At 37.8% G+C, this 13,533-nt stretch overlaps 1 long non-coding RNA gene across 1 annotated transcript in view; it reads left to right on the top strand.

Annotated features, from left to right (window-relative positions):
* LOC106628410 (uncharacterized) overlaps positions 1 to 13,533 on the top strand; it is a 39,747-nt gene that overhangs the window by 18,406 nt on the left and 7,808 nt on the right. The window contains exon 3 of the long non-coding RNA XR_001331797.2: positions 5,396 to 5,482. This is a non-coding gene — a long non-coding RNA (uncharacterized LOC106628410). The remainder of the gene's footprint in view (positions 1 to 5,395; positions 5,483 to 13,533) is intronic.

Below are 13,533 nucleotides of genomic sequence, written 5' to 3'. Positions count from 1 at the left end.
AGCGAAGCATGGAAGGCCTTTTGGAAACTTTTTCTGTAAGAAAGATATTCCATCCAAAGGAGGAAATTACCAGCTAGAGAAACAAGAAGAGGAGCAGAAGGAGGGGGAAGCAAGGAGATTATTTTGCCAGATGCTCCCTTGCAGCTGATTGATTATATGGAGTCATTCTTATGCCATGTATTAACTTTTCCAGCTGGGTATGCACCTGCCTGATAAGACAGTATTACTGCAAGTGGGAAAGAGGTCCTGGACTTGAGGATTCAGATAAGCATTCACAGATGGAGGGATCAGTCTTTATTTGTGTCTGAGATACTTTTGCTATTTCAGACAAGTCTTTTATCATCCCATGTTTGCATTCTCCATGTGTGAGATGGGTGTCTATCCCTTTTTCTTACCAGCTGCCGTACCTGTGTTCTCTGCAGTCCTCATGGGTAGGAACTATTTCTCACACAAACCGCTCATTTTAACAGTCAGAGTTGTGGGTAAAGTTAATTAATTAGAAACATACCTTATATTCCAAGCCTGCCTGTCAGCTGTGCCAGCTGAAAGGCACACTTAGCCACCTTCAATTCAGGGAGAGTTCAGCCTTCCCCATTCTACTGCTTTTGGCTTCTCACCATCACCTCTTTCTGCACAGGACCTGGTTCATCTCCTGCCCTCAAATCTGCTCTATCCTTTCCTCTCCTGAGAGTTTCTCAGAAATGAAGGATCCTGCCACAGTAACTCATAAAGTGATCAATTTATCTTCTAAAAGCCATCTAGTATTTTCTTAGAATAAAATGTTTTCAAGAAAGGTATATCACAAAATCAGTAAACCCAAAATGTGTGTGCCCTTTTCCCCATATCTTAGTGTTTCCTGGATCCAAGAAGGCTGATTATCCTTACATTCCCTCCACTGACTCTGCCTGTCAGCTTGGCATCAATTCTGGTAATTGACCTTCCATTCCTTCTTCTGAAGTGCTTTAAAACACATTACAGTTCTTTTGATCTACAGTCTGCTGATTTAGTTAGGAAGCTGATTGCTATCTGCTGGAGCTGGGATGCTTGAAACTAACAGCTTGTCTGCCACATTCTTGGCAGAGTACCTCCTGTCTCCTCTTGAGAGGTTGTGTAGCTTTTCTGCATGCATTCCAAAAGCCCCAAATCAGTTTTAATCAGTCAGTTCCTATAAGGCACAGTGATACTTCACTCTAAGTCTGCAGTAACTAACATGTGGACAATATTCCCATGGTAACCTGCAATATTGCTGCTATGACTGCGTATAAGGAGTTCTTTTCAGTTCCTTCAGTGTAGCTTATCAAACAGTGGAAAAGTTTGTGCAGGGAAGTGTTTGAATCACCACTCTTGGAGGGCTTTTAAATTCATTTCTGGATGGTTTTGATGGGTAACCTCTAGTTCCTGTATCATGGTACAGTGAATAACAGTTCTTCATTCACTTTATACACTGCTTTAATTATTTTGTAAATCTTTATCTCACCTTCCAGCACCCTGTTGAGGACTCCTGTCCTTTTTAGAATCTTCTCATAAAGCAGCTTCTCCATCACCATGATCATCTTAGCTACCTTCCTCCATACCTTCTCTAACTCTACTACATCCTTCTTGAGTCACAGAGATCAGAACCTATCACAGGACTCAAGATATGGACAAATAAAGGTTCTAACAGTAACAAAATAATGTCCTTTGTCTTGTTCTCAGTACTTTTCCAAATTATGTCAAACTTTTTTTTTTAAAAAAGTTTCATAATGAACTGATGGTCTCAATTGTTTCTGGGATCTTTTTAGAGAGCTGTGTGTCAGTTTGGATTTTGGTATCCTGCAGCCATGGTTCAGGTTATTCTTTCCCTATATTTATTGCCTTGCATTTGTAGTAAAACATACTTGTACTCCTACAAAACCTTTTTCTGTCACTCTAATTTGTGAAGTCCGAGTTCTGCGCTATTGACCATATGATCACTTGCAAATCTTTCAAATCAGGAGACAGCTTTTCACCAGAAAGAATCGTGTCCCCAGGTTGTGTACAAAGCCTGCATTTTTCTTACTGCCTGCAGAAGTGCAAGGCCAGATGGGAAGCCACTCCTGCCATACCTTTTCAGGACCATGATTTTGTGTAGGGTTTAAAACACATGGCCCCAGCAGTTTGACTTAACACAGCTGCTAGAAAATTCAGCACAAAAGCAACTGCACTTATCCTCTCTTCTTTCCGTGGAGCCAGAGAAAATCAGATCATGTCTGTGTAATGTCACACTAATTCTTCTAAAATATTAAATCCTGAAAACGAAGCACAGCACCTTTGAGTTTAAAAGTCATGTTCCAGATTTTGCTGTCAGCTCTATTATTCTCTGGAGCTTAGTTTTTGCCTGCAATATTATTATGTATAAAACTTCAACTTTTACAATTGATTTAATTTTTAAAGCAAGCAAAGTGCAGGTTTGTAAGTGTCGAGATGAACTGGATCCCAGCTGCCATTTTAGCTTCCATCAAGGTTTCCATGTGTACAAATATTCCAGTTCTTACAACAAGTGGATAAAATTCAACATGCTGTCCTGTGATTTTAGCAAAACACATCAGATGATGCAAAGAGAGTACATTTAGGTGTAACATGCTAACCCTCACAGATGGCTTTGCAGCCTAAGTTGGCCCTGCTTTATGAGGAAAATGAGATGAGGTAAGAAAGCCTGTGGTCATGGGGAAAATCTTTGCTGTGTCCCAAAATGCAACTGCCTACTGTAGAAACTCTTTTAAAAGGTCCAGATGTCTTAGCTAGCAGCTGAAATTATGCCCCTTTATGCCTTAATGCACATGAAGTCACTGTCTAATGTTTTTTCTCTATGGCTTTAGGGGATAAATTTCTTAATTTTTTTAACAATCAGCAGAAGCCACAGCTTTTAAACCACGAAGGAATTAATATATATACACTAACTTAATGAATGCATTTCCAGTGACATTTGTCTTTGATGTGCCTGCAGCAGATTCATAGTCCAAAGATGTCTTTTGTTCAGAATGACATGCTTTCTAATTTATTGTAACATTCTACCATCCTGTGCTTTAAAATTAGCAGGTGGAACTTTTCAGAGCCTCAGATGTCATTTAAATGCCTAATTTCTACAGAAAGTAAATGGGAATGAGGTATACAGTTGTCATTCATGCCCTTGAATATTTTTTTTTCTGCTCTTATTGGTCCTCATAAATTGCTTGGTTAAATCTGCTGTATATTTAAAAAGAGGTCCCAGGAAGCATGTGGACCTTGCCATGCAAACGGGTACCTCGTTGTTGGCCTGAGCAGAAATGCTTGGCAGGATTTTATGTTTCCACAAGCTGCACTAAAGCAACAATCATGGCTTTAAATATGGGTCCTGAGTGCTCTGGAAGATGCTTTCCATGCTGCAGTAGGGAGTTGGGCTGCACATTTACTGTCAGCAAAGACAATGAGGCAGGTCTTAAGAGTGCCTTTGGGTGTTCTGAGAAGGCAGCAGTAAGCACACCCCTTGGAGCCATTCTCTGCCTCATTTGTTATTGCTTTGTCAAAAACATTTGTCAATGAAGACTGATTTTCAAAAGAATCTCATTTGGGAGTCTGGAAGTAAAGAGCTATAATATGAAACATCTTTAAAGGTAAATCAATTTTGTGGCCTAATCAACTGAACAGCATCCCTTTAGCTTCAGCATCAGAAATGCTGCTGTATATTAATCTGCAGAATTTTTGTTTTATTTTTCTCCTTTCTCAGGGACAATATGTTCTTGAGTAATACTTCATTTGCAGGAAAGACAGACGTGCATAAATCACTGTGCACATGGTGGTAATTTCTAATAAAGATGTAATGGATAAGGGCAACTAGAAACTAATTTTAACTCTTTATCATTCAGGGAAAAGCTTTGAACATAGTAATTAATGATGGATGTGTCTGCTTTGTTACATATACTTAGAAACAAACAGTAAAAAAATATAAAAATTAATGAGTTAAACATTCAGCCTTATCAGCTTTGGTTTGTCTACATGGTATCTTAAAATGCGTAACAAATACCCCCAAGATTGATTTAACAATGGTTTGGGGTGCTAATTGTGGGGAATTATGGGGTACTAATTTTGGGGACTTTCATTTTTGGGCAGATATTACTTAGACTTTAAAGACCTAGACCAGTGAAATATTGCAGGTGCTCAACCTATTCTATTCTATTCTATTCTATTCTATTCTATTCTATTCTATTCTATTCTATTCTATTCTATTCTATTCTATTCTATTCTATTCTATTCTATTCTATTCTATTCTATTCTATTCTATTCTATTCTATTCTTTCCTGTTTTGGTGCCTAAAAGCCCTCTGGTTCTCCAGTATCTTAATCTAAGCTCCATTGAATTAATAAAGGTCTTTCTGTTTTCCTATGAAATTATAGTCTTAATACATTTGGACAAAACAAGCCTGTGGTTTACTTTAAATGCAAGCCTGAATCTCATTGCACATGTGGTTAATTGAAAAGATGAGTTTAACTGGAGCCTAAAACTAAAGATGTTTCTCCTGGATTAAGGCTGTAAGAAATTCTACTGATGATTCTACTGATGACATTTGTCAGCATTTTTTACTTAGAAGTATAAAATGGATGAAAGAGATTTTGAGACACCTGCCTATTCATCCTACTCAGAGCTGGTCTGCTTTACAGATTTGGTTTTTTTTATTTTTTTTTTTTCCTCCAGAACCCACAGTACAGTCAGAATTACATTGTGCTGAAGGAAATGGCTCTTAAAATTTATTAGTCTTGTCACTTCAACTACATAACCTTATTTTATGTTCATTTGAATGCACCTCACCAAAAATAGAACAAGATATCTGCTTCAAATTAAGAAAAAAATTAATACTTTAATACTCACAGATCCTCTATAAGATTATAAAAGTTGTCATTTATAACAAAAAATACATATCTGATTTATAGGGTATTTTCTTTATGCTGTACTGAGATTAAAATAAAATCTAAAATTTGGAATTTGCTTTCTTATGGGAAACACTAGAAGTCACTACAAGTAATCAGGAGAAATTCTGCCTTGCATTGCATAGGTAGTCTGCAGAAATTTGGCCCAATTTATTGATTTTATTTGCCTTTCTCCACTTTCCTACCTCTGACCCCTGAAAGGCCTAAAAACACCTCACAGAGGTAGAACTGAATTTCTGAGCTGAAGATGTTCACTTACAGCACTACTGAGAAAATTTACCTGGGAGAAAGTGAAACCTTGTGTATGTTACTTGCACTGAAGCCCTGAAAAATGATCTTGAACAGGATTTCAGTGGTGCATGGGATTCTACCTGTTCTGTTAGGCAAAGCAGTAAAAACTGTCTAAATTTAGATATCTTCATATAAACTCCCCAGAAAGTTCAGTGATTTTAGTTGCTTGGCTTTTCTTTCAGATATTTGGAAACTGTATTTCATCTGACCATTTCAACATGGGAAGAAAAAAATTACCAGCCAGTTAAGCAGAAAAGAAGATAGTCCAGGTTAGTAAGCAGTGAAAAATCCTTCTTTTTCCAGTTTTCTTTCACAATATTAATTAGCTGCTGTGCATTCTGATAGATGCATGAAACTTTAAGTCCAGATCTGCCCTTTCCTGCTTATGCATCCTGGTCCAATATCCATCAGGGCCTTTTCATCAATTCCATTTAAGACTGATAATTGCATATTCTCCAGAGCAAAGATGGTTTTATCTTTGTAAATGTCTGAGCAGTGCAGCTTGCACCTAAACCACTTCAATAATGAATGTTCATCCTTAAAGTCACCTACTGGTGTTTTCCTCACTAGGCTAAAGAAGAAAAGATGTCTGCAGAGGGCTTTTTGACTACATTAAAACACCACTTCATGTCATGCAGATTATCTTTGTAAAGGTGAACAATTGTCACGTAAGCTGCTTTTACAAAGAGGATTTATTACTTCCAGAGTGAAATGACAATTATTGAAATCTTAATAGTGGAATCCCCAGTTTGCAATTAACAGTACTTCTGTTAGAGCAGGTGACAGGAGCAAAGATTAAGTTGATTTTTTTTTTTTTTTACCATAGTTTTTCCTGGAGAAATGTTAGGGATCATAGCTGGAAATTAATATGCTTGAATAGCAATTTTTCCAGCTGCATAAATAATAATAAAGCCAGATATCATTCAGTGGTGTATAACTGAATGTGTGTAAATATATAAACTGCATTGCCTTGTATACATATATATATATATGTATGTATGTGCATACATAAGTATATACACTTAAAAATATGATTATATTCTGTTAAAAATATATGATTATATACATTCTAAATATTCATAATTACTTAAACTAAATGTTAAGGCTGTGAAAATTTCTAAGATTCAAAAGCCAAAGAAAACCTGGTTTAGTTTCTTTTCTTTTTCCTTTGTGCACTTGCATTATTCCATCACATCTTTTTATGTAGTCAGTATTTTTATACTAATTTTGGTGGAAACAAAGCTTAGGGAATCACTCAAGCAGAGTGTGATATCACCTCCTAAAAGTTTTCCAGAAAAAAGAGGTTTCAAAAGCCATTCTGTTCTGCTAGATTTGCTGAAGAATGGCCTGTAGAGAATAAGAAACATTTATTTATAAACACTTGTAACATTGTCCCAGATAAATTTCTATTCTCTTGGCTGTAACTGCTCATATGTATGCAGGTAGTGGGTGATACTGTAGGGGAAAGAGATTACTTTAGCTTAATACTTGAGATGTTTAAGTAGACAAAGAAATTGAGGTTTTTGTCCCTACTTTGCTGGAGGACAGTTGGAGCAGGAAGAGAAGGCAAAACATGTTACCTCAGCCTCATAATCCAGTTATATATGGAGATAAAAGGAAATGTTGCTATAATTCAGTTAAAAAGTCAATCAACAAAGAGGCATAAATCCAGTAGAAACAAGACTTTATCAATTTTTGTCCTTGCAATAAGATTTGTTTCCATGGGAAATCCTAAGGAAGAAAAAAATTGCGTATTCAATCACTGGACCTAATACTAATTCAGTTTTCACTTTTTTTCTAGTTTGTTGTCTGGTGGGATACTTTGAGTTCTTCCCTGCCTTTCTTTGATGTAAACAGAATGATTCATTTCCATTTTCATTTCGTTTTGGGGTGTTTTCATGACACAGCCATTCTATTAACTTAGGACTTGACATTCCTCCATGGATGTTGACACATCTCAGTGAGCTGAGGAGTGTTTATCATGCACATCTGACACAACTGCAAGAGAGGCAGAGGGATTAAGCCCCTCAGTATTTAATTTTGGAGCTTTTTGTGCTTACTTTCTGCCAATACGTTTCTTTTTCTTTCTACATGTTTCCAAATTTTTTTGTGGTAACATCAGATTGATACAAATGTCTGATTCTCTGAGGAGATGATATAATGATCTGTGGTTTAGTAGATGAAACAGTGTTGACCAGTACTGCAGCATTTGTCACTTTTTCTTTTCCCACAGGAAAAGGATGTGTCACAAGTGATTTTGTAGCACAACTGATTTCCTCTTTGTTTAATGCTGACTGCCTTCCCCCCCTTCCCTCCAAACCTCATCCCCACGAGTTACACACAGACATCAAATTATGAATATGTCTGGAGAAATGTTGGAGCAGCTGACCTGAGATCTGTATATTGTTATACAGCCTTAGTGTGACAGTGCTTTGGTTGTTTTTTCCTCAGTGCAGCAAATGAGATAAACCCTGCTGTTTGCTTTAATTAGCTACACTTAATTAAAAGATGATCTTATCTCTATGAAGAGTTCCTACCAAAGCACATATTTAATGCATCTATCATCATCTTTCAGTTCCAAATTCTACAAAAGCCCTTAAAGACATGTTCAGCTTGAGCTTTGCTTTAATTAAAGTCAGAACTCTGGATGCTTCTTGTCCTTTCCTGATGCTGGGTTTTCTCACAATTCCATCCCTTGCTACAGATCTGGACCTTGCTGAGAACAGGGGCTGAAATAATCCATGTTTTTCCATAATTAAAGAAAACTGATGAATTATTTTCTTGATGAGTTAGGAGAAGCATCACTGCTCTCTCTGTTTGCCTTGTATATACATATTTTCACCCTGACAGCTCTTGTGAAGAGGAGCAGTGAGTGAGTCACTCCTGTATTAGTCAGTGGAGGCAGTTTCTTGGACATACTCCAGAAAAGATGAGTGTGATCAGAGGACAGCAACAGAGCAGTTAGTGTGTGGTACCTGGGGATGGACATAGGATGCAAAAAAATTAAATGGGAAAAAAAAAGAAATAGAGGAGCAGGGGAGTGAGAGTGTTGTAAGAATTTAAGTAAAAAAAACCCCAAAACTCAAGGGCACTTCTATATACTCTTCTTTCACTTTCACAGAGTAGAAAAACTTCAGATGTTTTGAGTTTATTTGCTCTTGTTCTAAACTCTCCAGTGTTCATAATTATCCTTTACATGATGAAAACAGACTAAACTGTTGATTGGCATGATTGTTTTGTGTTTATCTTCTGTAGCTAGTGGGCATATTGGAACTGATTTTCTTTTCTCTTTGTTGTTGAAACATGTTTAAAAGCTGTCAGCTTTGCTGACGTTTAAGTTGGAACTTTTTTCCTCAAATTATATATTATCGTAATGTTTCAATTTTTTGATGGTGTTGGAATATTTGGGACTTTTCAGTCAAAAAAAGTTTGGAAATTAATGCATAGATGTTCTACATAAAAGGCTTGACACAAGGATAAAAACAACAAAAGCTTCTCCTTTATGAAAACAAAATATTTTGATCCATGGCCATTATTTTACTACTCTGCTGCTCACCAGCTTGTGTTTATTTCACAGCACAGCTGTTTCGTTTGTAGTTCTCCCTGCTGGTTAAAAAATAAAATACAGTGCCATTCAATTAAACCTTTTCTATCTGCTACCTGCCCTGCCATTCATTCAGTTCTTAGTCACTTAACCTTTCCCATGTCAGTTCCCAGAGGCTATGCCCTGGAACACAATGAAGGTCTCCCATGATTTCCACCTATGCTGATGCTGAGGCTATAATTGTAATGAAACTCATTTGCAGTTTTGCTGAGGAATAAATTTAGCCCTGGCTTTCACTAAGTGTTTGTTTATAGGAATGTAAGGAACAACCTTGGATTTAACTAAGTGTTCAGTTACCTGAAGAGTAAAATCATTAACCTGTGTTGTTTACAGACTCCTTGGGCAATAGCAGAGACCACACCACATCCCTACAGACAGGACAATTGCAGTCCTGTAAACAAAACTGGAGAGACTCACACACATGGGTAACAAAAGCAGGGCTCCAGTCCAATTACTTTGAAATTATATTCTGTAACTGAGTAGCAGGCAATTTACTGTAGTTGAAGAACCTATTTTCCAACTTCTGAGTAGCAAGTTTACCCAGTATGGACAAAGGTAATGAGTTCCCTTTTGATTTTTGGAACAAGTTTTTCTGTTCTCTCTTTCAACAGTTGCAGATGATATTTTTTATTATTTCAGTTCTGGACTTCCCAACAAAATTAATAATTCCCAATCCTAAATGAAATCAGTGAGAAGATTTTATTTTTTCTGGATCTAGTGATCCATGACACTGTACGTTGGGGCAACACTTTAACTGTGGAATCAAATTCTGTGCTTGCTGTGACTGATTTTGCCACAAATTCAGAAAACTATGTGTTAGATTTTCTTTACTTCCTTTCTAGATATCTGCAATCTGTTCTGTAGCACTCCAGCAGATATTGATGGTTAAAATAAAGCAGAATACCCTTCTTTCAGTGCCTCTTAGTGATTCTAGCATCTCAACCATGTTGAGAGACATGTGAAATATTTCTAGAAGACATCTTTTATTTTTCAATTATTTCACAAAATACTTTGGATTTTTTTTTTTTTAATGAACTTAGAAGACTTTTACTGTGAGGATATAAATAAGAGCACACACACAGAGGTTTATCAGACTCCACATGCCATTTCAGTTTCAGCTTTGTCTGAAAGAAGAGCTGACCAAGAACAAGATTCAAAGTGCCAGCAAAGGTCTTGGAGAGTTTCCTAGACTAACAAATACCACTGAGGCCAGTTGCTTTCTTTAGGCCTACTTATCAAACGTATAAAAAGCTTTCCTGGGGTTCAGAGAAGTGTCTGAAGTCCTCAGAAAATGAAGCACAACCAGAAACAGAGTTTTCCCTGGTATGTCAGCAGAACAAGCATTAACCTGTCAGTAACCCAGAGATAAGAAGGTTCACAGGAGGATCTTTTCAGTGCCTATAAATATCAAACGGGAGGGGAAGAAGAGGAGGCCCCAGACTCTTCTCTGGAATACCCTTTGAAAGGACAACAGGCAATGAGCAGAAATTAAAATCCAGAAAACTCAATCTGAATGCAAGAAACTGTGTTTTTACCATGAGGATGGTCAAACTCAGCTTCCCAGAGAGGATTCAGAATCTCATCAATGGAGCTGTTAAAAATCTGTCTGGACATGACTCCAGGCTGCATGCTGTAGGTGAGCATCAGGATTTGACTGGATGATCTCAGGAGATCTCATCCTATCTCAATTGTTCCGTGTGAGTAGACACTCTTTGAGTAGACACTCAAGGTCATAGCATGTGTTGCAAAGCAGGAAATTCAGATTTTGGGAAACAAAATGAGGCATGTGTGTGGAAGAGAGTCAAAATGGTCTAGCATTTCTGAAGTGGCCTTATTTAATGATGTAACAATACTTTATCTAATCAGGCACATAGTGGAAAATTGACTGAAGCCAGGGCAGAGATTCTGGCTGGAATTCCTGCTAAATTCCACAGCCATCCAAGCAGCTTCAGTGATTCTTGTTTCTTACCATAAATGAAATCCAAGTCAATTCAAATTTGTGATGCCTGCCTTTTTGACCATTAGATCGTTAAGGTGAGTAATGCCCCAATGCTTTCAAAGAATTGCTTTGCACTTCTTTCTCATCGCTCCACTTGGGGATCTCTTAACAGGCCACAGGGTCACTGGCTTGCTCTCAAATGCCAGCAAATCCCAAGTATTCTGTCTGGAATGCTTTCAAAAGTGATAAGGACCAATCTCAGGTCACCTCATCTTTGATAGCCAGGAACATGTGGACTAGTCACACTAGGAGCAGCAGAGAAATCCCTCTCATTCCAAGGAAGGTGGAAGGGAGGCATTTTACATGTGTTGTGGGCTAAACCATTACATGGGCCCTGGGCACTGCTAGGATCTGGGGCACTGGAACACTTCAAAAACAGTTGAAGTGCAAGGGAAGAGCAATAAGCATGCAGGATGTAAAAAGCTGTTCAGACACCTCAGGTAAAAGGCATAAAAGTTTAGGTAATTCTTGAGTTAAGTGGCTGTTGAAGGGGCTTTTAAAAATTATCATGTTGGAAAGGAGTATAACAGAAACAGTTATGCCAAATTCAGATGCCTACATCTTACTACATGTGAAACTAAATGGCTTGTTCAGAGCTCATGAATATATCAGGGGAAAAATAGTACGAGATCTAAATTCCAGCAGGGTCACCTCATCAGTGTGACTGATGTCAGAGGGAAACAAATCTTGTGTTTGCAGCCTGAATGATCAGAAATTGCAGAAGATTAAAGAAGCCAAGGTATCCATACTGTTGGAATTTTCCTAGAAAAGTAAATATTTCTTGAATTAATTTGTGGTCCCCTTTTTGGCACTGTTGGGAGCTGCACTTTCAGCATTTTCTGAGGAAAAGACAAATGGCTGGTTAATGGCACTGAAAATGAAGACAACTTTTGCAATTTTATGAAAGCCTTTCTTTTAAAAAGTATTGGAAAAGAGCATCTCAGAGAAATGTTACAATTCCACTTTCCAGGGAGTTTTGAAACTTGAAGACTTCATTGCAGTTCAAACCATTAAGAAGTCAGTTTTCACGAGCTGCTGCACTTGGCACATTGTCTGGAAAATCCAGAAGGGTGCTGGGAACGCGGTGTTTGCCACACATTTCATCTTTGCCCTTGGCAGCAAGCTCCTGTGACAAAGTAACTTTGAAATCCCAGAAACCACACAGAAGATACATGCACATCTCCTGGTTTAAGAACTTGAGTCCTACAGAAATAGAAAATATTAAAAAGTCACAATAAAGAAAAGGAGAATGGGTGTCTCCTTTTCAGCTCATCCTTTAAGCCATGTAGAACTCATTTCAGTCAGCAGGACTTCAGTCCTTGGTCAGAGAGGAGAGCTTGGATGCTTGTAGTTCAAAGGAGGATGTTGCATGTAAAAGTGGTCGGTCTCAATAAAATCATTCCTGGATTTCAAAAAGAATTGAGAATAAACTGCTCAAAAATTACTCAAAAGTCTCCTGTGATTCAGGGACTGTTTGGAAAAAGGTGTTGAGGTGTTGCAAGTTATTTTTGCTCTTTTTCTATAACTAAGGCTGGTTGCTTACCTGGTCTTTTTTACCACCGCAAATTTTTAGCAAGATGGATAGCATTCAGATTCTCCTGTAAGGAGTGTTGATTTTTTTTTTTTCCCAACATCTGGATAATTCATTTTGCTATCCAGTCTCCCACCTTGCAGGCAATACAAAAAAGACTTTCAAACAGAGTTTGGAATATGATCTGGTCAGATTTATTCTTTCTGATTATGGAGTTTATGGATTATTCTGCTGTCTACAGAGACACAACATTGATATTGATTGGTTACTAAGGAATTTCTGGGCTGGGAATAAGGTGGAGACTCTTGTTTGTTCCAGAATAATAACCACCACACCCACCCACAATCACTGATAAAGAAAATCTGCTAGAATTGATGCAACTGAGGGGAAAAAAATTATCTTTACTTTTACACTTTTCTATTATTACAGTTTAAACACAACGTGCTGCCCTGTGAAATAATTCTTTGTGGTGCAATTAGACAACTACTGCCTCTTTTTTTGGTTTTCACAATTTCATACTTGCATGGAGCCCTCATTGCTGTTTTCAAAGAATAATAACTGCATCTTGAAGGCTTTCTAATGATCTAAATCCACTGTACCTGGTGATTTCGGTTAAAATCATTAGATGATTCAGATGAGATTGGAAAAGAGAAATATTTAAGTAGTAAAACTTGAACAAAGATGGCTGAGTGTGGCCCTGACTCTTGTGGTATTTATGACATTTCTGGTCATCATCAACCTCAGTGACTGATTTAACTCAGTGGACTTAAAAAGAAATGAACCCATAGAATATTCTCTACCACAGCTGCAGGAGGTTAAATGTAGCTGCCTCAGATGGACAGAGATAAGAGTGAGAGATAGAGGAAGGGTGGGCTGGGTGTCCTATGATTAATGTCAGGGAGGACTTCTCTTGTTGTTGAGTCACTGGAGACAGAGTCCAGGCTGGATACATGACTCATTCCCAGAAGGACTAAGATGAGGCTGCCTGGTAGAGTCATTGCTGTGGTCCAGAGGTCGCTGGAACTTTGTTTGAAGTAACATTAATGATGCTGGAGGGTTTGTGTTAATTCTAGACCGGTAGCATTGTAACAAAATCTGCAGCACAAAAAGAAATAAAGAACTGGGGAGCTGCACTGAGCAAACACAATGTGTTTAAAGGGACTCAAGGAGCCAAACATCAAGAGGA

The sequence above is a fragment of the Pseudopodoces humilis genome, chromosome 5 (genome assembly GCF_049639895.1).
Source record: "Pseudopodoces humilis isolate 2021_Gansu_Grassland_sample_001 chromosome 5, ASM4963989v1, whole genome shotgun sequence".
NCBI classification, from domain to species: domain Eukaryota; kingdom Metazoa; phylum Chordata; class Aves; order Passeriformes; family Paridae; genus Pseudopodoces; species Pseudopodoces humilis.
The sequence above is the reverse complement of the archived record's forward strand: the minus strand, read 5'-3'. Positions and strand labels throughout refer to the sequence as shown.